The sequence below is a fragment of the Anolis carolinensis genome, chromosome 3 (genome assembly GCF_035594765.1).
Source record: "Anolis carolinensis isolate JA03-04 chromosome 3, rAnoCar3.1.pri, whole genome shotgun sequence".
Classification (NCBI taxonomy): domain Eukaryota; kingdom Metazoa; phylum Chordata; class Lepidosauria; order Squamata; family Dactyloidae; genus Anolis; species Anolis carolinensis.
In genome coordinates, this window is record NC_085843.1 from 116,926,409 (window position 1) to 116,954,170 (window position 27,762).

The 27,762-nt window shown below is 38.6% G+C and overlaps 1 long non-coding RNA gene across 1 annotated transcript; it reads left to right on the top strand.

Moving 5' to 3' along the window:
* The first annotated feature begins 804 nt into the window (after positions 1-804).
* LOC134297555 (uncharacterized) lies at positions 805-27,762 on the top strand. Its single transcript, XR_010004344.1, has 4 exons — positions 805-1,183; positions 6,048-6,304; positions 25,863-26,046; positions 27,186-27,762. It is a non-coding gene; the product is annotated as an uncharacterized LOC134297555 (long non-coding RNA).

Sequence of the window (27,762 nt, forward strand, 5' to 3'; positions counted from 1 at the left end):
TATTTATTTATTTATTTCCCATACTTGTGTCCCGCCCTTCTCACCCTGAAGAGGACTCAGGGTAGCCTCACAACTGCCAACAATTCGATATCCGATTGTTTTGGGGGGGCGCCAAAATTCTGTTCGCTTACACTTGAAAATTACCTTGGGCCGGCCCTGAAAGGATGTCACATTGAGGAGGGGGCAGCTAGTTTTCTGCTGCTCTGGAGACAAGGACACAGAGCAATGGATTCAAATAGCAGGAAAAGAGAGTCCACCTAAATATTAGGAAGACCTTCTTTTTCCTGCTTCTTGGCAGGGGGTTGGACTGGATGGCCCATGAGGTCTCTTCCAGCTCTATGATTCTATGATTCTATAGTAAGAGCTGTTAGGCAGCTACCTCGGAGTGAAGTGGAATCTCCTTCTCTTGAGGTCTTTAAGCACAGGCTGGGCGGCCATCTGTTGAAAGTGCCTTGTTTATATATTCTTCTATTGCAGGAAGCTGGATTGGATGACCCTTATGATCGCTTCCAACTCTATGATTCTATGATCTGGACAAACGGCTGCGCTACTCACGCAGGGCAACTTCTACAGTATTCTGAACAGTGTGAGAGAAAGGAAAAACAGTACTCACATTTTCCATTCTATGTACAAAATCCAAAGGGATTTTGCAGGTGAATCTTTATTCAAAATCAAAGATGGAACAGCATCCCCCAGTTCATTTGAAGGCAGTGTACTAGGTTAAAATGGGGGGGGGGGGGGGAAGGAAGGTTGCAGGATTCACAGCTCTCTGCTCTAATAGTCTACTGCTGCCTCCCATTGCCTGCTGGCTAAGGTGATTGTCTAATGTTAGGACTGGCTGTAGCTCTGGTCATTCACCAGGATTCTTAAGCAGCTGCTGGCGTTCACCATTTAAAACAGTGTCCCAGGAGGCATTTCATCAGGAGCATTGTGAGAAATGTCAACGGCAGCCTGGCTGAGCCCCCCTGTGCTGCTGGGAGTGTTGCTACTGCTCATTAGAAGAGACAGGATGAAACCTGGAGTGGGCTGTGACACTTGTTGAACCCCCATATAGCGCATTTTAAGACATTTTCAAATGCTGTTGCTCAACTGAAAGGTGAAAGCGGAGGTGGCAAGAACTCACTTGCAGCAATTACACCATGACCCAGAGAAAGAAAGAGAGAGAGAGAAAGAATTTGACAAGGTACTGTTCTGATAATTATTAAACACTAGTTAAAGGTCATTGGTGTGCAATGAAGGGATTACAGGGAGCCATTAGAGCAAAATAAAAAGATATGGTCCCACTCTACTCTATTTTATCAAGGTTTAAGCCACTGTAATCCTCTGAGGTCTTCATTTGCAGTGCATGAAACCAGGTCATGTGAAAAAAAGGGGGGGGGGGAAAGAGGGAGATGAAAGGACTGAGCTCTTTACTAGGCTTGATCGATCCATGAAAAATTTGATTCTAAACTCGTTTCAATACTAGAGGGGGCAGTTTTTTCGTTTTTGTTGCTAATAACGAATTTGGCCCCCAAAATTTTTCGAAATTAATGAAAATTCGTTATTTTCTAAATTAATTCGTTAATGGCGGACGCGCATGCGCGGTGGCCCAAAAACAGCCCGAAGGGGGGGGGGACTTAGGGGGCTCTCCCGCCCTCATTTTTTGAGTGATCTTCTTCAAACTTGGTACAGTGGTAGAACACATTTAACACTGATAGCTCACCAAAATGTGGAACGTTTCCCTTATCCTCTGATTTTTGGCAAATTTTCATAGCTTTTATAATAAACCTTTTTTTAATAATTGCAGTAATCTGTTCCTGGTTTGAAAGTCTTATTTCCTGTTAAATTGGGTTGTCTTTACTGTGAAAGTCATTGTTCTACTTCAGAAACTTTGTTTTTGTGGCTGAAACTTTGTTAAATTGGTGTGTGTGTGATATATATTGTGTATATATATATATATATAGTCCCTGCTTGTGTGTGTGTGTGTGTGTGTGTGTGTGTGTGTGTAGGTAAAGGTAAAGGTATCCCTTGACATTAAGTTCAGTCATGTCTGACTCTGGGGGTTGGTGCTCATCTCCATTTCTAAGCCCAAGAGCCAGTGTTGTCCATAGACACCTCCAAGGTCATGTGGCCGGCATGACTACATGGAGTGCCATTACCTTCCCAGAAACACACAGAAAATGGGAATTCCAGACAGGAAACAATCAGGGCCAGCTAATACCTCCCAACAAAGGATTCCCCCAGGTAGGAAGCAGCCAGGCTTTGAAGCTGCAAGGCTATTCAATGCTAATCAAGGTGACCAATTGCAACATTCACACTTGCCTCCCACAGACAAGAGTTCTTTCTCCCACCCTGGACCTTCCACAGATATATAAACCCCACTTGCCTAGCTTCGCACAGACGTCAAAACCTCTATGTCTGCCACAGATGTGGGTGAAATGTCAGGAGAGAATGCTTCTGGCACATGGCCATAGAGCCCGGAATACATACCACAACAGTGTGATCCCGGCCATGAAAGCTTTCGACAACACAACCACAGTATCCATTCAAGTTCATGTAGCGTAGTATGGACTGGAGACCTGTATTGGGGGGAGGGAGGGTGCGAATCTGGGCCCCTGGGAGCAGCCGAGGACGGGCCTGGCCCACACCCCCTCGCATCCCGGGCCTCTTCCTTCCTCTTCCTTTTGTTATTTAAACTATATATTGTGAAATTATGGTGTGTTTTTTTTCATGCGTGTTCTGTGTTCAAGATAGGGAGACCAAAGAGGAAAAGCAAGGGAGGGACGGAGGCCCCAACACTTCCGGCTCCCATGCGAACTCCCCCTTGTGTGCCTTGGAGGGTGGAGCATGCGCACTGGCTCTCCCTTTCTCTATGGCTCTTTTCAGGTCGCTTGGGAACCCGAAGTGCCTCCTCCCTTTGCCTTTGTGTCCAAGAAGGAGAGAAGGACGTTGCAAGGTTTGCATTGAGGGTGTTTCTCTGGTGGGTTTGGCTTGGAAGGGGGCTCATTAAGGCCCAATTAATTAATGCACTGAGCTGAGGCGAGGCGGCGGCGGCGGCCATTTCCCCCCTCCGTCTTCCTCCTCCTCCTCGGCCTCCTTCCCCCTCGCCCCCTCCCATTGGCTGAGCCTCCCATTGGCTGAGGGGCAAAAGGAAAGGAGTTTGGGTGATTTGCAAAAGCTTTTTTTTCTTTTCGAAAAAAACGAAGAAATAAGAAAAAACGGCCTCTCGCGATTCGAAACTGCGATATCCAGACGTGTGGACAACCAAGGTTCGATATTGCTTCAAAACAATCGAAAAAAACGAATCAATAACGGTAAACGGGGAAAACGAATTATTTGAGCAAGCCTACTCTTTACTGTCTGCTCATGGTGAACAAATCGAAGTATGGTGACCTTGTTACCTTATTGATCCATGTGATGCAGAAGGCCAAAACAAGTTTAAGAGGTTTAATGTGCTCAGAATAACATTTACTCAGCTGCCTAACGAATCAATGGGAATGAGCCAATTCTCACCCAATTTAATTCTGAAAGGTAGTGGGGGGAATCATATACTTGCATTTAGCTAGTTTTGGTATAGCTGACATAGCAGTTTTTCAAGTTGTATTTTTTTCTTTAAAACTTACCACTTTTCTAAAGCCTTCCACCTAACCATAACCCCAGGGTCCTCACATTCAGCCAAAGTAAAAACCTTTAAGTAAATGTTAAGTCCTATACAGTGAAGATTGGCTCAAGATTAAATTGCACAAGAGTAAGAGAGTTAATGGAGAAACAGTTTATCTGATTTTGTTAGTGTTACTCATGCTGTATCTTAAAAATTGATAGATTAAATGAATCAATCAACATCCCCACAAACTTTCTAGTTTCCCTTCCTTCCCATGTTACTCTCCTCTTCATATTGTTTTGTTTTCTTATCTCTCCCCTTACTGCAAAAGCAACCAAGCAACATGTATTTATTGAATTTATACCCTGTCTCTATCTGAAAGAAATGAACTGAAGCCCTGGGACTCAGTATGCATGTGAAAGGTGAGAGTGCAGTTATAATTTAGTACATTAAAAATTTAAAAAGAAGACCAGAGAATGCAGTTTCAGCATTTTTTCTCATGTCTGAAGTGACTTGAGAATATACTGCAGGTCGCTTCTGGTGTGAGAGAATTGGCCGTCTACAGAGACATTGCCCAGGGGATGCCCAGATTGGTTTCTGGGAGGCTACTCTCATGTCCCCGCAAGCTAGAGCTGACAGATAGAAGCTCACCCCATCTCGCAGATTCGAACCGGCAACCTTTAGGTCAGCAACCCAACCTTCAGCTCAGCAGTTCACAAGGGTTTAACCCATCGTGCCACCACAGCTCCTTTGTTTCAGCATTGAGCAGCAGGATTTGGAGACTTCTTGCATCCCTAAAAACAATTCCCAAACTCTGAAGGGAAAACTGTGGACATTTAATTAGACTGCAGTCTTAAAGCCAGTTCTTTGAACTTGATTTGACTTCTTTCTGAGCAAAGCTGTGCTGTAAATATACTAAATCATAATAAAAGAAGTTCCTTTATCACAGGTTTAATTAGAAGGAGCTTAGATCTGCTATCAGAAAATGTTATCTGCCTGCCAGTGCAGGAAAAACGTATCACTACATAACTACCATCACAAATGAGTGTGGGGAAAGCTGCAGGCCACAATTCTTCTGTTTCCTCCTCAATGCAGGCGTGGCTGCATTTTCACCCATGTTTTACAGCTCTGGTTGCAGATCTGTACTGATTGCTGTACTGTGAGTCGTGCATTATTAATAGCTTAGATAGTTCAAATGAAACAGTGATTACATTTCTTTAATCACTGTAGTTTAATTAGTTTGGTGTGGGAGGAGAAGTAAAAGGAACCAAATTAGGGCACACCACTGTTGAACAGAAAACACAGCACATGCAAACTTGGATTAAATCATCACACCAAAAACTGACTAGGATCTGACATCTAATTTTGGCTGCAGCAGGAAAAATATGTTAAGTTTGAAATATGAGGCATGATTGCACAGGAGCAAGATAACTCTTGAAATAAATAATTGATGAAGACCTCTGAAATGTCCAATAATCCCAGTTTGGATTATGGCTATGTCTTTTTTTTTAGTGCATCAAGAGTACATTATAGTATAAAATACATTATTCCAACAACCAGGAACCTAGGAAAGCACACAGAGATAAAGTTTATGAATAATTTGCAATAAAATTAATACAAATATTACCTAGGGTAGATGTTCCAAAGAGAGCACCATTATATTATAGTAATAGTAGTACTGATAGAGCATTTTAATATTTCACATTGTACACATCACATTTCACACCTTATCATTTCCCATATTAAAATTGGGAAACTTGGCTAAGCAACATCAGAGTATGGTCAAGATGACAAAAGGCATTAATGAGTAAGGGCACTTAAGCTAGAAGAGGCTGCAGCAGTTTGCTTTTGACTAAGTTTGTGAGGAATTGCAAGGCTCTCCTCTCCTTTCCTGCTGAGTTGAGTCCTCTTGTAATTTGAAATCAGTTGAAGTATGCTGAAGATAAAGAGGAATAGTAGAAGGTTGTGGCACTTATGGTTCACATCTTGGAAGATTGTCATCAGACAGAAAGTTAGGATATAATTATTTTAAATTAATAATTAAGGATAGATGTGGTTCAGTCAGTACAAGTAAGAATTAACATAGCCGGAGATGCCTTCTGTTTTGGATTACAGTTTCTAGAATCCTGCAGCCAGCAAATCCCCCTGGTCACATGAGCTGAAGAATTGTATGAGTTGTATTAGAAAAAGTAACCTGTCTAAGTCAAATAAGTTGGATCTAAATGGAAAAATCGTTTCAACTCCACTGATTTCAAAAGATGTCTGTGTTTTCTGACTGTTTCTTTTCAATGAATTATCCTTATTTTCCCCCTGAAACTATCTGTGGTCAACCACAACAGATCTGACTTGTAGCAGATGAGGGAAAGCACTTCTGAAGGCGTTATTCATATTAAACTTGTTTCCTTCTGGGATCTTTCTAATGTTCACGTCAATTTTGAAGACATGGTATATTTCCCCCCATCTGTAGAGCCAACACGTTCTGCTTGTTGCCTTCCTCAAGAGACCGAAAGCCAAGATGAACACAGCTTTTCGGAAAGATTTTCTTAAACACAGTGCAATTCACCTGGTGCAAGAAACAAGACTACTGAATTACAAAATTGTTCTCTATGCTGTTGGCTGCTGTCACATCAAAGCAAAAGGACTGAAGAAAAAAATTAGAGTCTGAAGGAAATTGCATTTTGAAGTCTGGCAAAACTTCGTCAAAGTCTTATAAATTATGAACAGGTACGCACTGTATGAGCATGATGCTTCAAACTCTTATCTGGCATAGTACGTACCAGTATTTATAATGAATTGAAATCATTCATTAAATTGTAAAGCAGATCAATCAATTCTAACTTTTACTCTGAATATAAACAGAAAGATCAAAACATTTTTTGGCCTTTATTATCTGAGCACAACAATGCAGTACTGTTAGTGATTTGTTTGCTTAGCAGGAGACAAATGCCCTCAGATAGCCAGAGCCCTTTGAGTATGTTGCCATAAAGGGAATGGGTCTATATGGAAAGAAAGTGCTTGGGAGTCTTTCTGAGGGTTGAGAGCGTGTGTATGCGTGCATGCATTGTGATTGACTTCAAGAGCTTCTTCTCGTCTATTGGTTATTCTCAGGACTGGTTTCTATTGTATATTATTTTTAGAGTATCCTTCTAGGCCCTCCAAGCTTCTTACACTTGAAAGGCAAGTGGTTTCTCTTTCATGGATCTGTATGAAGGGAAAGTGTATGGACTGTTTCTGTGTGGGGGTGTGTGTGCATTATGACTCTCTTCAGTAACTTCTTTCCCACTATTGATTATATTCTGAATTGATTTATATAATATATTCTAAAATATAGAATTATTCTGCCATTCCATTATATATCTTGAGTGAGTTGCGATTAAGGTTGTCTCTACAGCTCAAGAGAGGTGCCACTGTCCTCTGAGAGTTTCCCAGTCATAATTTTAAAAATGATGCCTAATGTTTCTTTCTGACTAGTTTCAAGTCATGGTTGGTTGAAACTCTGAATGCAGAGCCCATGGATATGGAGGGTTGATTGTATATTTAAAAAGGGTTGCATTTATAGAGTGTAGACCAGGGGTCCTCAAACTTTTTAAGTGGAGGGCCGGTTAGGGGGCTGGACTATGATTGGAAACAATAGACATTGACAAAATCACCATCTGCCAACTGCAAAAGGCCACCCTATTGGGATCTGCACACATCATCAGAAAATACATCACACAGTCCTAGACACTTGGGAAGTGTTCGACTTGTGGTTTTGCGAAACGAAATCCAGCATATCTATCTTGTTTGCTGTGCCATACAACGTCGTTGTGTTGATAATAATAATTGTTATTATTATTTACATGTATTTCAGGAATGTAGAAACCCTCCTGCAACTTTTTTCTATGTTAACTTGCATGGGATTCCCCACTTTCCGTTTGTTTTTAAAATGTTTTGCTAAATAAGAGTGGTGAAAGTCAGATCTTTGGCCATATTTTCATAACCTTTGCTTGTCTACCTTCCCCTTCAATCCTTCCTCTCCCTCCACTATACCTTTAATTACCCCTTCCCTTCTTTTGTAAATCAGAGCTCTCAGGATAAATGAATAGTTTAAACCCAGTAAAACCAAGAAAAATAATTCAAGTAGAAATGCTCTTAATGAATGTATGCTTTTCACAGAGCATTGGACTAGAAAGAGGCTTCCCATAGTATCTAGGTTCAATCTTGTGACATGGATAAAGCTGCAAAGATAAAATACACATTTGATGAATCATAGAGGGCATGATGACTTATAGAGATATATTGGAGGGGGTACAATAAAATTTTCTAGGTTCATGTAAATCCCTTGATCTGTTTTCTATTAGAATGGTCATATAGTTGTTAAATGCCTAGTTCAACTAGATCTACCTTATATACTGAAATTTTGGTCAAAAAATCAATGCAAAAAACCTGGCTCAACTTATCCATGTGTAAAAAAAAGAGAAAGAAATCGGCACCTTCTATGAGTAAGTGGTGAAAGGCCGGAGCCTAGTCCATCTCAGGAGAACCAAAATGAAGTATCAGTCCCCTCTACTTTTTCTGCATTCATGCTACTTTTGGCCCTTTTGAAGGCCTGGATGGGAAAATGGCAGTGGTGGCCAAAGCATCTGGGCTCCCGAGAAGGCATTGATGCTTTTCCTTCTCTGAGGAATGACCTTCGACTTATCCACGGGCCATATAAAAATCCATAATTTTGGCCCCCCAAACTGCCCTTGGCTTATACATGAGGCCGACTTGTACAGTATATATGGCAGCTCTTTTAATTTCTTTCCCCTATTGCCCACTTATTATAAGAGCCAAGGATAGGGTTGTTTTAAAAATGGAATATACTAATGAAACTGTAAAACAAATCTTATCAGATGTGCTGGAAATATCTCTTACTGACCATAAGCATATAACTTGATGATGATGATGATAACAATAAACTTTATTTGTATTCCACCCTATTTCCCCAAGGAGACTCAGGGCAGATTCCACCAAACAATGGCAAATGTTCAATGCCACAGTACATTCATAAATACAAGTACAAATAACGAACCAACCAAATCCCAAGACAAACCAACATCTAAGACAAAGTTATAACCAGAAATTAAATAACATAATTTGTCAATTAATTTACATCTATCATAAAAACACAAACATAAATTTATATAAAACCACAATTAAAATTCATTTAAAATAGTTATTAAAATTATTATGCGGTCAATAAAACCAACAGAGACAACAGAACCAACAGAGCCAGTAAATCAATAAAATATATTTCCAGCACATCTGTTTTTTCCTGCTACGACACAGCCTTACAAAACTCTGTGTTGTTGACCCCTTTAAAGGAAGAAAAATGCTATTAAAAGCCAGAAGTTGATTATACCAATATAATTCATCCTTTGTACTAGCAAACATGTTGTCTGCTCTAGCAGGCAATGACAAATGAGTTCATTTTACTTGCTATATAGGAGGCATATTAAACATATAAACTCTTCTAATTAGAACTGCTTGGAAACAGCAGTAGCCACTGAATTAATACCAACTGTTGTTTGCTTATGATGTCCTATTGCCATAAGGCAATATTGTAAAAAGTCAGAAAACACATAGAATAGGGAACGGGAACTTTGAGTCCCTGGGACCACTGCCTCAAGAAATCCAGCAAGTCAGGAGAAAAAGACTCACAGATAGTAAACAAAGACAAAGAGATTATTATCCCAGGAATTTTGGTTTGATCTTGCAAAATAGAATAATTTTCTTAACAGAGAACCTTAACAGCCTTATTTTAAAAATGGTATTAGTGCCCGACCTATAGAGATATACAGTTATCATTGTCTATGAAGGGATAAGATGATTGCTAAGTCCTTACAGTCACTGGAACAAGTAACAAAATGGAAATGAACATTGTGGGAATATCATGTTAAGACATTACAGCTTCTGGCTTCTTCTGTTGCTCCAAATAAAAGTAAGATTTATTAGATTAATGTGACATGTTATGCTTTTACCTTTTTACTATCTTTCAATATGATTCAGTTTAATAAAAAGTTTTAATGCAACTGTTTATTGTTTATTTTTTATAAAAATACGTTAGCTCTATTTCAGAAGAAAGGTAGGATACAAATACAGGTGACCTACAGTATCCACCGGAGTTTATTTCTCACTCCCATGGATACCAAAATCTGTGGATGCTCACATTTTATTATATACAGTGGCATAATGAAATGTTACCCTTATATGAAATGGCAAACAGCTCAAATGAGTCCTGGAGAGAGTCTGGTGTTCTGTGAACTAGTGGGAGGCTATAAAGGGCTATGTCTCTACCATGTTGTGCTCTGAACAAGGCAAGATCAATGTTTCTTTCTGACTAGTTTCAAGTCATGGTTGGTTGAAACTCTGAATGCAGAGCCCATGGATATGGAGGGTTGATTGTATATTTAAAAAGGGTTGCATTTATAGAGTGTAGACCAGGGGTCCTCAAACTTTTTAAGTGGAGGGCCGGTTGGGGGGCTGGACTATGATGAAATAGTCCAAAATTAGGATTGTTGTTGTTGTGTGCCTTCAAGTCGTTCCAAACTTAGGTCAACCCTAAGTCTAAAGTTTAGGACAGGGGCCAGGTAAATAACCTTGGAGGGCTGCATCCGGCCCATTGGCCTTCATTTGGGGGCCCCTGGTGTAGACGATAGGATATGCTATCCTCCTATGTTGAGGTCATGAAGGTGCCAAAGGCTAAATTTATAAATCTAGTTTTGTATTTTCTTCACCATTGTTGCATCCAAAGATATTTCTATTCTGACCACCAATGAACCGTCTGGCCTTTGGTTATGCCAAACACTGCTTCTTAATATTACACAGTAGAATCTCAGTTAACTAGCACCAATGGTATAGAGTCATAGAGTCTGAAGAGACGACACGGGCCATCCAGTCCAACTCCCTGCCATGCTAGATAAATGTGCTTTCTGGTTCCTTGAGAGCTACTATTAAAATGGTTTGTAAACTTCTTTGAATTTCAATAGCAGGGGAAAGATCACGCTTAAGGATATTACAGCATGTGTTATGAATCCCTTAGCAATGAACGGCAGTGCTCACCATCACATAACATTGTAGTTCAAGCACTTTGACAAAGTTTAAAATGTATTTACAGGCTGTACATTTTAACAGACAGAGGAAATCCATTGTTAGGCTTCAGAAAGTGATTCCTAAGTGTGTTCAAAGTTCCAAGTGCCTCTGCATCTAATTTGGGGACTGTGACATGTGACCATGGATGTGTTAAGGATGCCAATTTGCATTTCTTCACTTCCCTGTGGCCAAACTGCTTGGCATTTCACTTCTGGTGAGCAGACCAGGAGGACATCAGGCTGCAAAGCCATTGCGTCCCACTTTTGTCCTATTTACTTCTATCATCATCCTCATCATCATCATGTAATTGCAAAGGGACATGATTATTATTTTAATGACTCTATTCTTAGTAAGAAATCATTGGTTAATTTAAAATGTAACTCAAGATGGGCTTAAAACCATTTTCTATACATTTAAGTCAATGAAAAAAAGTTCCTTTCTGTGTTTATATTATTACCAGATAACGATAGAGTTCTGTGTGGTTTACTTTGTGGATTTCTGATAATGTAAAATTTTCGAGCAGGGGAGTCCAGTTCTAAGGAAAATCAGCTGTCTTGTTTTTAAGCAGTTTCCTGTTCATAAGATTATTTTTTTGATGACATGAAGTATTGTGGTGATGTCTGTCCCCAAAAGTTTGCATCCTTCAGTTGTCATTCGTCTTCTGCTGCGTGCTCCACAATGTTTGCTCTGCACACTTTCTTAGAAGACTTTATGACAATATCTGTTTTCATCTGTGTTTTCTTTGGTGCTATTTTTGATCTTGTGCCAGGTGGTTAGAGGTAGCTATTGCTGCAATCTTCAATCAAACTTCTGTCATTCATTGCCTACAGCTAGCCATTTGATTACAGAAACTACAGGTCTGCAATCCTGGCCAGAAATGTAAAACAACGGGTGGCCAGAATTTTTAATTCAGAATATTGTATTATGTGAATGGAATAGAAAGACCACTGAATGCAAGGACATGGGATGTGAGAGATAATTTCTGGGTTTATAGTAGAGATTTGCAACTTGGCAAAAAAGTGCCATTTTTGGTCCTGTTTTCGACTGCTTCCCTCATCTCATATACCAGGAAATTCCCAAAATCAGAAGGGGGGGGGGTTCTGTTTTTGTGCCAGTGAGATTTGGTCTACGGGCACCAATGGGGAAAATTTAGAGGCTTGTTTCTCCATCATTTTTAGGCCTATCAGCATGAAACGGGCCTCACTTGTAGGCCACATTTATGACTGCAAGCATGCCAAGTTTCAGAATGTTTCACTAATCCACTGATTTTTGGGAAATTTAAAGTTTTTACCATAACATTAAAAAACACACACAACCAGGCCTCTGATTGACTGAGAAAGAAAGTGAAACAGAGAAAGAGGAAAACCTAAACTCTCATCATGCCCTGGAAGTGAGCGCAGAGGCTCCTTAAATGCCCACCCCACACAAAGTGCTGTTGGGAAAGCGAGTTCCCATTTGCCTCAAGCAGGCCCTGGTGGGGGAGGCCTTCGGGAAGGGGGGGGGCTGCTAGGAAAGAAAGAAGTCATTCTCACTCTTGCCTGATTTGCGAGGCCGCCCACATTCGGATAGTGTACCACTCAGCCCCATTAGCCCTCATTAGCTGAAAGATCCGGCTAGCCCCTACCCTCCAAACCTTCCACACACAACAAAAGACTGATAAGCCTTTGATCATGTTTAGACTCTCTTATAATATATATGAGGACCTTTAGATTCTTTTTAAGCACTTTACAACTCTGAGTTGAATACTGCTGTTTATCTGCAGCATTTGCTGGTACTGTGAATTTATGATGTTGTGTTACCTGTTTATTGCCTATGTTTTGTTTTGCACTTGTTGCATTTTGTATGTCATACCTTCAGTGTTTTGTGAGCCACCCGAGTCCCTCTGGGAGATGGTGGCGGGATATAAATAAAGTTTTATTATTATTTATTATTATTATGCTGTGATCCACAATGGTTAAGGTTTAGGTTGCCCCCCCCCCCAAAAAAAAAAAACAGGTCCTTTTTTGATGATCCAGCTATCGGATCACTGAATTTCCCCAAATCCTGAATCATGATACAGAATCATGCACATCCCTAGTTTATAGACGTAATGTTCATAACACTTCATGGTTTCAGTCTCAAAGACAACCCCTGAAATTATTCATCCACTTTGGAATCCTTTGTCTTTTGCATTCTGCAGCTGCCATATTGGATATAGTTTACTTTCATTCAGAGCAGATGAGAAAGGTGGAAACTGAAATATTTTCTGTTTTTTAGACATTCTGATATATATTATAAGTAACTAATTGTCATGACTTATGATCAATCCACTCTCTGTGTGCAGTGTTGCCATGTTTTCAAAACAGCAATAAGAGTTGGGAAATTCATGACAAGCAGGTTTAACAATCAGGAAATAGCAAAAGAAAGAGTATGTCCACCCAAATACCAATTGAAAATATTGAGCTGCTTACAGGGAGTGGTCAACCCCCCTGTTCAAGCAGCTCCACTGGCTGCCAATAACTTTCTGGGCCCAAGTCAAGGTGCAGGTTATTACCTATAAAGCTCTAAACGGTTCGGTACCTGCCTATCTTCAGTCTTCGAGGAGGGTCTTTTCGTGTCCCCCGTCATCCCCTATGAACCCACTTGGGGGGGGGTCATCCCCTATGAACACACGTCTGAAATCTTCCGGGGAGGCCCTCCTCTCGCTTCCATCTTCCTCACAACTGCATTTGCTGGGGACGAGAGAGAGGGCCTTCTCGGCCGTGGCCCCGCGACTCTGGAACTCCCTCCCCAGAGAGATTAGGTTAGCTCCCTCTCTATCCTCCTTCAGGAAACAACTGAAGACTTGGATGTTTCGGCAGGCCTTCGGCGAGACAGTCATTAGCTAATCAGCCCCAGATGGTTTTAATAATCTATCCTGTATTTATTGTGTCCTTACCATTTATATGTTTTAAATGCAACTTTACCCTTGTATTGCTGTTTCAGTTGACTGGTTTTTAACTGTTATAATATTCTTGCTTCATATTGTATTACTGTTTTTATCTTTTATATTGTGATTCGTATTATGTTGTTGTTTATTTTGTCCTTATGTTGTTTGGGCCTCTGCCCCATGTAAGCCACCCCAAGTCCCCGCGGGGAGATAGTGGCGGGGTATAAATAGTTGTTATTATTATTATTATTATTATTATTATTATTATTATTATTATTATTATTATTATTATTTATTTCAGTTAACCTAGCCATGTAGTTTTTGGTACAAACAACATATTGCTTACAGTCATAAATTACACAATACATACGTTGCTGCTTTTATGAAGGGCCCTTGGCAAAAATACATGATTTTTTTGTATCTTATTCAGTTTAAATTTTCTAACCCTGAAGTATGGGGCAACCCTTACCTTATTAATGAGAGACAAGCTTTCTGGCCCTCATATAAGGGACATTCCTTCCATTAAGAGACACCAGGCTGAAACCCTTTTACTCAGGGCTCTTCCACACAACCATATAACCTAGAATATTAAAGCTGAAAATCCCACAATATCATCTGGTTTGAACTGGGATAGCTGAGTCCATGCTGCCATATATTCCACTTCAAAGCAGATAATGTGGATTTTATTCAGCTGTGTGGAAGGGGCCTCAGACAGGCTTTCAAAGAAGGTTTTAAAGATCAATTCATGGGGCGCTGTGGTTTTAACTTTGAACATGCATTGAACATATTTGAATGGTTTTTGACTATGAATTTTTAATACTGGCTTGCTGTGAGACTTTCGGGCTGTATGGCCATATTCCAGAAGCTTTCTCTCCTGACGTTTCACCTACATTTGTGGCAGACATCCTCAGAGGTGTGAGGTACAGATGTGGGCGAAACGTCAGGAGAGAAAGCTTCTGGAACATGGCCATACAGCCCAAAAGTCTCACAGTAACCCAGTGATTCTGGCCATGAAAGCCTTCAACAATACAATTTTAATACTGTTTATATTTAATTCTGTTTTAATCCTTGTATATATGTATATTTTAAATGGTGTACTAATGCTTTTATGTTAAGCTGCTTTGAGTCCACTTTGGGAGAGATAAAGCAGGTATAAATAAATATAATAATAACAACAACCCCGTGTGTGTGTGTGTGTGTGTGTGTGTGTGTGTGTGAGAGAGAGAGAGAGAGAATGAGAGTGAGTGAGTGAGAAGAAATTAAGGAGTCAATCCTATACATGCCTGTTTTGAATTCTACAGAGTTTACTTTTGAGTAAGCCTGTATAATTATACATACATCCAGTAACTTGCATTTACTTATTTGCTGTTGCGTCAACTTGCTACCACATTGATGCAATAGGCTCTTAAAATATGAACCCATCACAAGTTTTTGGCGATGAGCCTGCAAATTATATACTAGTTTCATCATTTAATATCATATGACTTCCAGCTTCTTCTCGGCTATTTCTTGTCTGACTCCTTTAGTTTTTCTTTTGGCTTATGTGGCGCTTTCATATTCATTGTATGTGCATTCTCTCTTTCACTCATGATAGACTCTTTCCTCTTCATCTTGTTTGTTGTCCTCTCCTCAGTTTGTTGTTTAGAAAGTAACCAACAATGAGAAAACTAAAAAGGTTATGTTGAATTTAGATTAGAGTGGAATAGGAGTACGTGATCTTCTCCAAAGCAGCTCTGTAACATTCATCTGTTAATACTATGAGAAAACCTGCTCTTCTGTGATCTTCTGAGGGTTTCTTGATAAGCTTTAATCTTCTGCACTATTTGGTGTTTATCTGAAATAAATCCAAATTCGAAACCTTTTGAGCTTTGCACATTCCTGCACTTGGTTTCATACAACACTAATAAGCTTTTGACAACTTAAGCCACAGAAGTCTGGAATGTAAGTAATTTGCTGAAGCATTATATGCTATACACCTTTCATTTGTAAAATCCTTGTCAACTGGGAAGCAGCTCCTCAGTTCAAATTTACAGCCAAGTATAGTGTTCTTTCACAGTGACTATGTGATTAATTTTGCATTGTAGTTATTTTCTCCTAGATCTTTTGTGATTGTCCTAGTTATAAAAATAGCTCTGCCATATTGATCCAGGGGCCAGCCTCTTCCTCCTGGGACTCTATAGGGACTGGATGTGCTGCCAAAACAACACCCAAACCAAACCAGAAGTGACTTGATGTCCACTTCTGATTTTGAAAGATGATTATTCTTTCATTTGAAATAGGGCAATTTTCTCTTTCACTTTACACAATTACAGCACTGTATTCCACTTTAACAGTTACTTGGGTATGAATATTCTAGTACAAATTATACATAGCTCTCAACAAATGTAACCAGTGCATGAGCTAATAATTCTCTTGAAAGATCTAGTCTTATCTTAGTAACAACTTCCTGTTACCAGTATTCTAATCTTTCTAACATTTTAAATATTTTCTGTTAGTATTAATCTATACCAAGAGATATAAAAGATATGTAACGATCTGTTCAATAGCAATCCTAAAATACTTTGGATTGTGATGAAGAGGATTGTTCATAGTACAGTAGAGTCTCACTTATCCAACACTCGCTTATCCAACGTTCTGGATTATCCAACGCATTTTTGTAGTCAGTGTTTTCAATGTATCGTGATATTTTGGTGCTAAATTCGTAAATACAGTAATTACTACATAGCATTACTGCGTATTGAACTACTTTTTCTGTCAAATTTGTTGTATAACATGATGTTTTGGTGCTTAATTTGTAAAATCATAACCTAATTTGATGTTTAATAAGCTTTTCCTTAATGCCTCCTTATAATCCAACATATTCGCTTATCCAACATTCTGCCAGCCCGTTTATGTTGGATAAGTGAGATTCTACTGTACATTGCTGCTGGGGAAATCTATCCAATTCCCAACTACCATAAGAAATTGTTCTAATCCATGCTAATTAAAAGTCCTGGCATTTTTGTCCTGCAAGCCCTGACACTTTTTTGTGTCAAGAGTGACTTGAGAAACTACAAGTCGCTTCTGGTGTGAGAGAATTGGCCATCTGCAAGGATGTTGCCCGAGGGATGCCCGGATGTTTTGATGTTTTTACCATCCTTGTGGGAGGATTCTCTCATGTCCCCACATGGAGCTGGAGTTGTTAGTGGGAGCTCAACCGTGCTCTCCCCGTGTTGAATTTGAACCAACAACCTTCAAGTCATCAGTCCTGCCAGCACAAGGGTTTAGCCCACTGCACCACTGGGGGCTCCTCCTGTCTCCACTACAATAATATTGTATGATTTCCCCAGTTTTCTACTTCCCTATATTGTCATAGTAGCCTCAAAGAAAAAAAATCTGTGTCATTTTTCAGATGAATAAACTAGAGAATATTCAGAAATGTGTATGAGCACTATTTAGTTGAATCTTGGTATTGATTTGTACATTAAAAAAGACAGAAGGCATATGTGTCATGATCTATGTATCTAACAGAACAACTTATTTCAAGACTTTAATGTGGGGACATAGATCCTGGGAATTCTACACCTGTCATTGGATGCTGTTCATAATTTTCATTCCAACTGACACCATCAAAGAAGACAAACTCCAAAATTCCTTTAGCAATAGTCATTTGGTGTTAAATTTAAAACATTAAAAACATATCTATCTAGATACCAATATTTGGAAATCTATGGAGACGGTTCATTTGTTCTTCACATCCTAGTAATCCCTCACTGATTAATCAATTTAACTCATTTATTGCTTTTCCTTTAGAAAGATGAGAACATCTTACATGGTGTTCTCTAATAGTCTTTCATCCAGGCAATGTTCAGGCCCAAACATGATGAGTTTATTTTCCAAGGGTGAATGTTCATTGGATATTTCTGTGGAGTTTCCTTCCTTTCATTTATTTCTAACTTGCTTCTTGACAAACTGTTGTTCTGTTCAACCCAGCATGGATAAAAACAAGCACATATTCTGTCAATGTTAACTTCTATTTCACCGGTGATTGAACTGTCCCATGGCGGACCTTTTTCAGTACTTTCAACAGCTGTCCTAAAAGGTAACAGCCCTGGAAAACAACAACTTCCCACAGCATGAAGGATCCTTACCTTTGTTAGCAGTTGATCTGAGTTGTTCAAATAATTTTAATGAGAAAGTTTTCTCTCCTTGTCTTGGAAAGCTTGCATTTCTGATGTTGGAGATAGAAAGAATGAGGCAGTCTCTAATAACAGTGTTTGCTCCCTGGGCTGTGTGGGAGGATGAGGAGGATTTTGCGTCTTTAAAACTAAGCCATGATTATAAAAACATGACAGAGACGTGTTGTGATAATGGGCAAAACTGTCACGATTTCTATTGCTGCTGGCAGAAAGCTCTGGCTGTCTCCTTAGAATTCTGAAGAGACAGTGTATTATTAGTTTATACAGCGACAAGCCTTATCTGCATCTGATATTTCAGTAGGAGGTATGGAATAAAATCAATTTTGCACCAGAAAGTAAAAGCTGTATTGTCTTAAAAGCAGGACATCGGTCACTTTCTGAATTATTTTTGGTCCAGCATAGAGCTTGGAAAAAATCTTTTTTGGATTTCTTTTATACAACATCACATGTGATAAAATGTCCATCTATACTGCTCACATTTCCAACATACCATATATACTCAAATATAAGTTGACCTCATGTATAAGTCAAGAGCAGGCTTTGGGGACAAAGTGATGGATTTTGATATGACCCATGGATAATTTAAGGGTCATTGCACAGAAGGGATAAGCACCCATGCCAGCTCAGGGGGCCAGCAGTCTTTGGCAGCTACCACTATTTTGCTGCCTACCTAGGCATTCAAAAAGATCAGAAGCAGCACCACCATGAAAGGAATAGAGAGGGTTGGTACTTATTGGAAGTTTTCCATTCTACTCAGAGAAGGTTTAAGGTACAGTACTCACTCAGACCTATGGATAAGTCAACCCAGGTTTCTTAGATCGATTTTCTGACTAAAATTTCTAGACTTATACATAAGTATAAAGGACACATATGAAACATGTTTGTAGACCACATTTCTAGAGTCACAGCACTAGGTAAATTTCAGCCCCTTTGATGACGTATTTTCCCATTGCTCTATTTGCATGTAATATCCAAAATTCTGAGCCCATTCCACCATGTACTCTTTATCTTATCCCATTTCCAGATTAGGTTTTAACAAAAGTAGATTCATTTTTGCAATCATATGTTCAGCAGCAGAACACAATTGTAATTCAAATTCAGATGTGTTCTCTTGAAAACTATAAATATTTTTATCCTTCTTAAATTTTTCTTTTTTTTTTATTTTTTTTTTATAAATGTTTTTTTATTATTATACAATTATTGGTTCTATTACATTTTATACAGCACACTCTTTTATAGTTTGCTTAAACATTTTCACCCCACCACGGTGCTCCCCTCCCCCCGTCTCAAGCCACAATTCTTACATATCATCTGTCCAAAACCTCATTTCCTCTTGTGACGGTAACTTTCCTTCCTTGTTTTTTAAACCTTTTACAACAAATTTTCCCCACACAGCATCATAATCGCTTTGTTTCCATATACCTTTTTTAACCTTTAATATACATGTTAGTTTATCATTTATTGCTAATTTCCATGCTTCTTTATACCACTCCTCTATTTGTATGTTCATTTCTTTTTTCCAATTCCTTGCTATAAGTAATCTTGCTATTGTTACTAGATTTGTTATCGCATCTTTCTCCTCCTTTTTCCATTGTTTATTATTATATAATGATAATAATGCTATGCTAGGACTTTTATCAATTTTCATATTCATTATATCTTCTATTTCTCTAAAAACTTTCCCCCAAAATTTGTTTACATATTTGCATTGCCACCACATGTGTATATAAGTTCCTGGTTCTTGGCACCCTCTCCAGCAATTTTTTGAATTATTTTTATTCATATATGCTATTCTTACTGGTGTCAGATACCACTTCCATATTAACTTGTAGTAATTTTCTTTAACCCGTATTGATAAATTTTTTAAGTGTCTTTGTCCCCATAACTGTTGCCATTCTATTTCGCTTATTTTTATCCCTAAGTCTTCTTCCCAAGACTCCTTAAGGGTATTCTTATTTATTTTCCCCTCCTTCGTTTCGATTAATATCTTATAAATTCTACTAATTATACCTCTCAAGTTTTCCTGTTCCTCTACAGCCCTTCCCTTCTGTATTGTTAGCTCAAATTGACTAAGTTGGCTTCCATTTCTATTGTTTTTTTCCCAATTTTTAAACCATTGTTCTAATTGTATACAGTGGAACCATGTCAATTTTATTTCTTTAAACTCTTCCAACATCATTTCCTTCTTCATTCTCACCTTCAGCCAATCCTCTATCCTATCTAATTTATTCTCCCTTAATTTTTTATCCATTACTTTTTTTAAATTTTTAGGGAATTTTTTTTCCATCACTATTGGGGTTATGATTGACCCCTCCCCTATTAACTTCCTCCTATATTTATTCCACACTTCTAATATATTGCTCAACATTGGGTTTCTAATTTCCCTCATTTCTTTTTTAGTAAACTGTTTAAAAAATATATTCCAAATTTCATCCTCCACTTTTCCTGAATCATTACTAAGCCAATCTATTCCCTCTCTTTTAACCATTCCTTCTATCACCCAGCTTAATCTGCTTGCTTCATAATATTTTTTAATATTAGGTAGTGCTAGTCCTCCCTCTTTTTGCGATCTATACCATAACTGTTTAGTTAATCTATTTCTTTTACTTCCATTACAATACTTGTTAATCATTTGTTGCCATCTGTTTAGTTCTTCTTCTGTGATTTGAAGTGGTAGCATTCTAAATATAAAATTTATCTTTGGAAGTATTTTCATTTTTACTAATGCTATTCTTCCAAACCAGGATAGGCGTATGTCTTCATATTCTATTAATTTTTTCTGAACCTCTTTCCTTAATGTTACTACATTTAGTTCTTCCATTTTTTTTAAATCCTTTGTTATTAATATTCCTAAGTATTTTAATTCATTCTTAATTCTTATTCCCATTTTACTCTGCTCTATAAAATCTTTCTCTTCTTCCTTTGTATAATTTATTAACATCATTTCTGACTTATTCCAATTAACTTGTAATCCTGTCGTTTTCCCAAATATCTCCAAATGTTCTTTTATTTTGTCCATTTTCTCTATTATATTTTCTATAAATAGCAATGTATCGTCAGCAAATAAGCTCACCTTATGTTTCTCCTCTTTTCCTAGCCCCTCTAGATTCTTATCATTCCTTATACCGTTTGCAAACATTTCTATCACCATAGCAAATAATATCGGCGACAAAGGGCACCCTTGCCTCGTTCCTCTGGACACTTTTATTTCCTTAGTCACTCCATCATTTATAGTTATCTCTGCTGAATTCCTTGAATAAAATTGTTCTAAGATTCCTTTTATTCTATTTCCCATTCCGAATTTATTCAGGATTTCCCTTAATGCCTCCCATTCCACACAATCAAACGCTTTAAAAATATCTAGTGATAATATCCCTGCTTTTTCCTTCCCCTCTTTAGCCAAATAAATTTTTTTTAGTACTCTCCCTATCAAATTTGACATTAGTCTTCCCTTCACAAACCCACACTGATCTTTTTTTATATACTTATACATGCATTTATTCATTCTATTAGCTATTATCGCAGACAGAATTTTTGCGTCCTGATTAACTAACGATATGGGCCTATATGACCCCGGGTCTGTTAAATCTTTATCAGGTTTGGGTATTAATATTATTAGTGATTTCCTCCATGATTCTGGTATTTTATCTCCCTCCATTATCCCATTATACATTTTTAATAATTTTGGAGTTAAAACTTCTCTGAAGCTTTTATAATATTCTGTCCCTAGACCATCCAGGCCTGGAGCTTTCCCCACTTTTAATTTCTTAATAACTTCCTCTATTTCTATCCTCTTAATGGGTTGTTCCAATAGCTCTTTATCCCTCTCCTCCAGCTTGCACTCCCAATTTTCCTCCACATATTTCCTAATTACTTCTATAGAGCTAGCTTTAGTTTGATATAATTCTTTATAAAATTCTTCAAATACCTTCAGTTTTTCTTTCATAGTTCTACATAATTTACCTGTTTTATCTTTTATCATATTTATCATTCCTTCCATTTTCTTTTTTTGTGTTGATTTGGCTAGCATCTTGGAATTCCTATCACTAAACTCAAAGTATTCCCTCCTTAAATAAATTAAATTCTCTTGTACTTCATCTATTTCCATTTTATCCAGTTCCTCTTTTTTTGCTCTCAGCCTTGCATAAGTTCGTATATCTCTCTTTATTACATATGTTTTTTCGATCTCTTCTATTTCTCTTTCTAAATTCCTTTTCCTTTCTTCTTGCCTTTTTTTTAGATTAATTGTCTCTTTTATGCATAACCCTCTAGTCACTGCTTTCATGGTGTCCCATAGAACTCCTTTTGTCACCCCCTTTTCATTAAAGCCCCATATTTCTTGCCATTCTACTTGCATTCTGTCTACTATCTCTTTATAATTCAATATTTTCGTATTTAACCTCCACCTCTTCATTTTGTCATAATCACATTTCAGCACCAACTCAATCGATACCAGAGCATGATCCGAAATCTTAATTATCCCAATATCAGCATTTAACACTTTACTTAACATATTTTTGGAGACAAAAATATAATCTATTCTTGTATACACCTTATGCACCGATGAATAATATGTATATCTGCTTTCATTCCCTTTTACCAATCTCCACACATCCTTCAGTTGCCATTTATTCATTACTCTACTTAAGTCCGTTATTTCGATATTTCTTGTTTTTGATGTTAACATTGTTTTATCCTTCTTTGGGTCCATATAACAATTACAATCTCCTCCAAATATTACATTTTGTTGGTGATAATTCTCTATTTGCTCTAATACTTTTTCGTAAAATTCTTGCTGTTTAACATTTGGTGCATATACATTTACTAATACATATTTTTCTTCCCCTATTTCACCATATATTATTATGTATCTTCCCTCTTCATCTTTCAATACCTTATTTATACCCAAATTGCATTTCTTTGCTATTATTATAGCTACACCTCTTGACTTTGATGACCCAAAAGATTTCTCATAATTCCTTATCCAGCTCGACTTTAGTTCATTTGAGCCCAGTTTATTCTGATGCGTTTCCTGTAGGAAGATGACATCCGCCGCGTCCTTCTTCAGTAGGGCTTCAATCCGCCTTCTCTTAATTACCGTCCCCAACCCTCTCACATTAAGTGTTGAAATTCTTAATTTATGAGACATCATTTCCATTTCCCTTTAAAAGCTTTTTTGTGGCTTGAACCAATGTGAACCCTTGACCCTTACCCTCCCCTACCCTTGCCCACCCTTCCCCCCTCCTCCCCCTTGATCCCCCCCTTCCCTCATTCCCCCCTTCCTCCCCTTCCATTCTTCGGGACTCCTCGTCCCAATCATGGCCCCCGGCCTTCCCAATTGGGGAGGGGGAAGGCGAAGTCATCCCATGGCCCAGAGTCTCCCTCCCCCCGAGTGCTCATTTTAAATTCAATAATAAATTTAATTGCAGTGTTACGCTTTCTTCTTACATCCCGATTCCTCCAGTGGCGCCAAATAATTCCTCCGTTACTCCTGCTTCCGAACCCTTCTCCTCCTCCTCCTTTCGATCTCTCTCTTGTTTTCTTATTATACCGAGCTCCTCCAATAGTTGATGTCCTTGCTCCAATGAGTCTATTCTATATCTCTTGCCTTTCCATTGGAATTTGAGAAAGATAGGATATCCCCAAGTGTACAAAATTCCGGCCTTCATTAATTGGATCGTAATAGGCTTCATTGAATATCTCCAATTCTTAGTTTCAGTACAATAGTCATTGAATATCTCCAATTTTGAGTCGCCCATCTTTAAATATTCTGGGTTCTTCTTTAATATTTTCATCAAATTTTCTTTCTTTACGAAGTTTTGAAATCGGATTATTATATTCCTAGGAATTATTTTATTTCTTCCACTCGGAAGGCGATGAACTCTCTCGATATCTAATTCTGACCAGTTTAATATCGGCGTGATCTTTTGCAACCACTTCAAAATCTCGGTTTTCAGATCTTCTTTCTTATTCCCTTCTGGGTAGTTTCTAATTATTGCGTTGTTTCTTCTTTGATTATCTTGCATATACACGAACTTTCTTTCCACATCTGAAAGCCTATTTTCATTTTTTTGCGTTTGTTGTTTGAGTACAAGTTGTTCCTGTTTATTTTTCCCGATTTCAGATTTATTTGTTTGTATCTCTCCATGTGCTGTTTTCAAACTTTCTCTTATTGTCTGAAATTTTTCATCTGAGCTTTTCCTTTCTGCCTCCAATTGTGCTTTTATTTCTTTGTTGCTGGTCAGAATTTCTTGCTTCAAAACCTGGATCTCGCTCTTCCTCATTTCTCTTTCTTTATCAAACATCAAATTCAAATTCAAATTCATTTCCTTTGTTTGTCTTTCACTCTCCTCTTTGATCAATTCCGCTATTTTATTTAACAATTGGCCACTGCCCATTTCATTCCCCATTTCTTTCCTCTCTCTGCTCTCACTGCTTCCTTTTAGTTCTGCTGATAAACATGGCAGAGAGGTAGAAATGCCTCCTCCTCCTATTGCCCCCTCCGCTTGAGGGGGGGTCCGTTTTAATTGTTTCCCCTCCTTAATTGAGGTGGGGGGACTTCTTTTAACAATGCTCATTTCCTTGGGGATCTGAGAAACCCTTTCCAATCTAGAAAAAGATCTGTCCGAAGGCCTTGTGCGTGACCAAAGAGGATTTTTTGGGATATCCTGACTTTGTTTATTCCTTCTCATTCACCTCCCTTCAGTTGCTCCTTCCGTATTTATCAATTTTTTTTTTTTATAAGTACTTAGTTCCCCCTTTCGACGCAGTCCAAAAAAAAAACAACCCTAGTACGCCTTGCAAGGCCTTGCAACATTATTGTAACATTATTTCCTTTGGAGCCTTTGGAACCAGGGGATTCGCTTTTAATCTGATGAGGAAAGCTCACTCCTTCCTCAAAGGAGGCTTCCAGATGATTATATTCAATCTTGCTAATTATTTTAATGCTTATTTGAGCTACAGACTATTTTTCTTCTCCGGCTTCGCACGCGTTCGCACTCATCATGTTACTTTCGCTTTTGCTTTCAGCCTGCTTTCAGCCTGCTTCGGCCAGCTTCCCCTCACTTCTGCCAAAGCTCATAAATCAAAGCAATTAAGTGGTAATAGATTACCTTTTCAGGTTTCTTGTATGCTCAACACTCTCATCTCCCTTTTAATCCATAAAGATCCTTCCTCGATCCCTTTTTCACTGCTTTTCGCTTTGTTTTCTCAAGAGCTGAAAGGAAAGACGTCTTTACCCGGCCATAGCTGACTCCGCCTCCCCCTTCTTCTTAAATTTTTCAACAATTTGTTGATAAGAAAACCACTGAAAGTTATGGCCTCCTTCAAATTAATTTTATACTTCTTTTGATCCTACTTCAAAAGATCTTGATAAGTTATCCATCTTTCTGTACAGGTCATTCCCTGTCTATAACAAGCTTCTTGTGATGTAGTGCAAAGGCCCTGTTCTCCCATCCTATATAGTGAAGAGAAAGAGAAATGTCACTTGTTTAAAACTAGGTTTTTGTCCAAAAATATTTTTTGTTTGTTTTTGTGTTTTTGCTATGATGTATGCGCTAATAAAAAAAGAACCCAGCATCTAGATAAAATGTTTATGCTTGTGCAATGAATTGTGTTTAAATAGACAATGTTGTTGGTGCAACCAACAGGAACATTTTCTCTGTTTCTCTCCTGAAGTTATAAATTAATATTAATGTTATTTAAATAAACATCAGTTATTGAGAAAACTGAATTAATTTCAAATTCCTAGCTAGTACTTTAAGCTGAGTATAGGTCCTCATGCCTGATCTATATGAAAAAGCAGTAGCTTAGGGACAGAAGTTGCAATATGCATGGAAAAATGTATCAGTTTTACCTGCCAGCATCTGCAGGAAATCCTGGAAATTGCTACTATTAAGTGTAGACAAAAGTGAGCTAGATGGACCAACAATTTGAGTAAATAGTAGCTCCCCTTTGACAGTATACAATAAATACTGTCACGAAAATGATACTTCATGCTTTTTTGGTTGTTTTTCTCTAAGAACAATCTGTTTTGATACTTGCAGAGTAGGATGAGACTGATATTAAGTCCACTTTCTTTCAGGAAAGAAAAAGCTCACTTCGAAACACAGAGAGTGATGAGAAGAAAAGTTGAACTATAATTTGCAATGCAATAAAGTCAGATGCAGAAAATTGGATGACTCATCATTAAGAAAACCTGCCTATCCCACTTCAGGAGGCTGATATAGGAAGGAAATGTATGCATATTAAAAACCTGTATCATTGAGGTATGTTGATTGCCACGTGACTTTCATGTGTGAATGTGCCCTCTCAGAACAAACTCCAATGCAACTCACAGATATGGCCTTTACAACCCTTTAATGAGTGGTTGTTAGTAGAGTTGCTTTGTTCACATAGCTAGGAACCAGCAAATGACAATTGGTTTAGTGGTGAAAAATCAAAATATGTAAATGTACATGATCCTGTTTATATAGCACAAGAGAACATGACAAATTTCACATGCTTGTTCTTATTTACCTTTCTTCAAAGTTTATCTATGTGAGAATATCCATGGTATCTCTCACCTATGTGTGTATTGGCTTTGGAACGGTAGTTTTAGAAGATCTTTAGCCTTCTCTGTGAAAGAGTGATGGTACATCACCAAACTACACTCCCATGTAGACCTGATAAGATGTGTGCAGATATCGCCAAAGGGGAAGGCAGTCCATGCTGCTGCCAATCTTGTCGCAGGGTGACCAAGACATAACCCTTATCATTTTTGTTTTGGTTGAGCCTTCTGGCTCCGGTACTAGGAGACGTGGTCGTAAGACTCCTCGAGAGTCAGACTCTTTTGAGGAGCGTGAAAGGAAACGGCTCCGGGACTTATTTGCAGAACCAACAGATGAAGACTCATTTGAGGGTTTTACCGAGGGAATGGAGGAAGAGATGGTTAGCTCAGAGGAGGATGACATGGAGTGGACTCGTGTGAGGGAGGATTTGGGTGTCACCGGCAATGATAGCATGGGAGACAATTGGCGGGTTGCAGGATCAGACCCATGGATGGGCTGGAGGGATGGAGCGGGATCCACAGCTGGGGATGCTGTGGGGCGTAGTCAAAGGTGTTTTAGCTCTGATGAGGATGATGATGATGAGGCACCTGGAATTAGGATAGCAGCTGATAGCGATGAGGAGTTATGAACTGGGATAAAATGGGGTTTAGGATCAATGGCTAATTGCGTTGGGCAAGGTAATCTGGACGAACGCTTGGGCTCTTGTTGGGGAACTTCCGAAGACGGGTGTGATTCGTTGCTGGATACGTAAGTTACCAAGGACACTGGGCATAGACGGCGGGAGGAACTGTGTGGGGTTTTTCTGTACAACTTGTGTTTAATCTTGATAGTTTGGACCTCCGTCGTCTTTTTGACAGACATTAATTACCTACTCTGGATTGACGCTGGACTGACTGACTGACTACGACCCTGGACTATCCCTTCTGTGGCTATCGGTGGAACCTGTGGACGTCTGCACTTGGCTTTCGACCTTGGACCGGATTGGGACCCATGCTGACCGTCGTTACCCTGATTGATGTGCCTGGACCCGGATTTCGCTCGTTGCACGGAGGAGTAAACAGCCTGAGTTACTCATCTGTAGCTTTTGAGTAGCAGAGAGGAATCTGCTGCCAGTTTTTGTGTTCATTTTGACCTCTGTTTTCCAACTTTTGTTTGTTTAAATTGTCAGGCTGAAGTAAGCACTTTTGCTTTAACCCGGATTAAATTCCTGTTTAATCCGGTTGATCCTTTGGAACCGTTTTAATTCAAACGGAGCTGTTTCTGTTACTTTTCACACTAAAGACAAGTGTTTGCTTAGTCCTTTGCTTCCTACGGGCATTTCTCAGTTCTGTAACTTTAATAAACTGTGTTGTACTCTATTGGGTGGCGTTCTGTCTATGACAATTTTAGCCTGATGTCCTTAGGAAACTGTAGATCCCCAAACTATACATTCTT